Below are 3,110 nucleotides of genomic sequence, written 5' to 3' on the forward strand. Positions count from 1 at the left end.
ATATCTCCAACGGGAAGGAAATGACGGCTATTTTTCGTCAAAATCGGCGAAATCTTCGCGATTTGCGAGATATTTTGATTGTTTCGACGCTTAAATGGTTGTGCAATGCATTTGTACTGTAAAATGGAGTTCAACGAGTGCTTAAACGTCGAAATATCTCCAACGGGAAGGAAATGACGGCTATTGTCACGTCCCGCGCTCCGCACGCGCCGTAACGAGAACAAGAAAACTATTCTATACAAAACGCGCGAATAAAGATTTGAATACACAAACGAACACACGGCGCCGCGAAACTAAAGGAAGGATTAACAAAGTGAGGGGCGACTAATAAATCCAATCAGTATAAAATAAAATAAAATAAATGAAACCAGCTAACGGATTGAACGAGTTACGAACCAAACAAATAAACCAGGAAATAAGAATAACTACGGAAAGGGAAATAATTGAAACGCCAGAAATACGAGTATATATAAATATATTTTAATCAATCAACTTGAAGAGTCACATATAAGTATAAACATATATGCTAGGCACGTAATAAATTAGTAAATATTAGAGTTAGCGCTTATAATACTATGCAATAAATACAATATTATCAATTTATGAAATATAAGTATATACAAAGTTAAAAACTAATAGTCTAACGAATACATAAAACATACAATATTGTATTATTAAAGAAATAAAAGTTACATTGTCAGAAACATATATATATGTGTGCGCATTCTATTAAACAGATACATACTCAAAACTAGCCTACGTTCCGGTAAAGAGTTATAAAATAAGAACTACGCTACGAAACATGCATGTCTCTATACAAACATATAAAAATCTATATTCTAAATTACTACTAATCTATATATATATATATATTATATTCTAAACTAAACTACTATTAATGTACGCTCGAATCGACAATCTAAGATACAGGCTACGCTCCGGTAAAGAGTTATAAAATAAGAACTACGCTACGAAACATGCATGTCTCTATATAAACATATAAATAATTTATTTTTCTAAACTAAAACTACTATTAATAATCTACAAAAGAAATAGAACACACAACGCAACACTTGGGACTAAGCGACAACCTGTCGATAACCCAAACGCTCAAAATAATTAACATCGCAACGACCTGAGTAATTGCATACAGAAATTCTATCATCAAACACAAATATGTAAACACACACTAAACGCACAATAATCTAGAAACAAAACCTTCAATACTATGTTGTCACACTACAAGATATATATGTATATATGAAATCAAATGATTGACACATAACCTCAAATACACAACACTATATCACTAAAGAATCTGAATGAAAATCACTTTGCCAGAAATATATACATATATACGCGTGCGTGCGTGTGTTCTATCTTATTAAAAGAAATTAATATAAAATAAATAATTAACATTTCATTTCGTATGAACACTATATGGGCAAGAGAGATATGCATATAAATACGTATATATATATATATATATATGTATGTATGTATGTATGTGTGAGTGCATATGTTTTATATTATCGAATACTCTATGAAATAAACTACTCGAAACAATAAATAATGCAATCAAAGAATTACAAAACATTAGCTATACTGAAGTGACACACAACATAAACATATATATATATACGTATATTCACACGAGTTATACTATTGTCACTTTAAAATAATATTAATAAATAAATGTTCTAATTGCGGTCGAATAAGGAAAAAACGAGCGACAGACGAAAATTACTTCGATATCAAACAAAACTAAAGACCCGTCACTAAAAACTTTACTGATGACATTTATGAGCGGCCATGTTGGATTTACACGCGTCATGGCGACAGGAATGTTAGGGATTAATGGAAGTCAGGCGCGAGAAACAAATCATGAAAACACATTGTTAACACTTTTCTTTAATAAATTTTATGGGAAACTACAAATGTATAAATATATATATATATATATTTAAATAAAAGGGGGAAATATAAAATTAAAAAATTAACAAATGTAAAATAGATAACCTAACACTATCAGACTAAAAAAAATATATATATATATATATACACATATTGAACACAAAATTAATAATAATAAGGAACATCAAAACAGCGAACCAACAAAATTGAGACAGCTACAATAAATCAAAATCGAAGCAAGGAGCTCCGGGATAAATTTCGCTGAACTCACACATACACCAATAGCGCACAACAGGGGAAATTCCCTTTCTCCCAGAAGCATGGTGACGAAGATGCGCCTCCAAAACCTCTTCGGAATCCCTCTTTCGCTTGGGCTGGAAACAACACGGTATATTTTAAATAAAACGAAACAGGACGAACCAAACGAACTAAAAATAAGACTAAATACGTACCAGGGAAGTCTGGAAAGGAACCTCTGATAGAAACGACTCAGCAAACATGGTTCGAACGTCGATCACCGAAGCCTAAGGAAATAGCAAAAAAGGGAAAAACAATCAAAATCACAAAACAATCTTAATATGCAAACATCCAAACTTACGCAAAACAATTCGAAGGAGGAGGTCTTTGTTATGGGAGAGCAGCGGAGTTGCGCGTGTTGCCCGAGCAAACTTTAAAATAATAATGATGCTGCAGCCACCAGCCCTTCCACGCGCCGAAGAAACACCGGTAATTCCCACGGTACAGCACGTGGAAGTTTCTCGCGAAACGGACTAGATCAGCGTGGAATGCCTCAAATCTCCTAGACGCTAGCTCAGCAGAAACACAGGACTGATAGAAACTAAGTCGAAATACGGAATTTACATTTTGTCACGTACGATTCCAAGAAGCCCAAACTGCAACATCCCGATTCCCACGGAAGCGTACCCCCAGCGGACCACCACCCCGTGGGGGATGGCATTATAAATAAGCGATGCAACATAGCGCGGCGTTCATTATTCGTGCATTATTCGTTCTTTAATTCTTTATTCGTTCTTCAGTTCATTATTCGTGCTTTATTCGTTCTTTAATTCTTTATTCGTTCTTCAGTTCATTATTCGTGCATTATTCGTTCTTTAATTCTTTATTCGTTCTTCAGTTCATTATTCGTGCATTATTCGTTCTTTAATTCTTTATTCGTTCTTCAGTTCATTATTCGT

The 3,110-nt window shown here is 33.7% G+C and overlaps 1 long non-coding RNA gene across 1 annotated transcript; it reads right to left on the minus strand.

Annotated features, from left to right (window-relative positions):
* Window positions 1-2,071: 2,071 nt before the first annotated feature.
* On the minus strand, window positions 2,072-2,841 carry LOC117238453. The gene is made up of 3 exons (XR_004494202.1): window positions 2,513-2,841; window positions 2,367-2,438; window positions 2,072-2,288 (listed from the first exon to the last, which is right to left on the minus strand). It is a non-coding gene; the product is annotated as an uncharacterized LOC117238453 (long non-coding RNA).
* Between the last annotated feature and the right edge of the window lie 269 nt (window positions 2,842-3,110).

The sequence above is a fragment of the Bombus vosnesenskii genome, unplaced genomic scaffold, assembly GCF_011952255.1.
Source record: "Bombus vosnesenskii isolate JDL3184/JDL3185 unplaced genomic scaffold, Bvos_JDL3184-5_v1.1 scf7180000013504, whole genome shotgun sequence".
Taxonomy (NCBI): Eukaryota; Metazoa; Arthropoda; class Insecta; order Hymenoptera; family Apidae; genus Bombus; species Bombus vosnesenskii.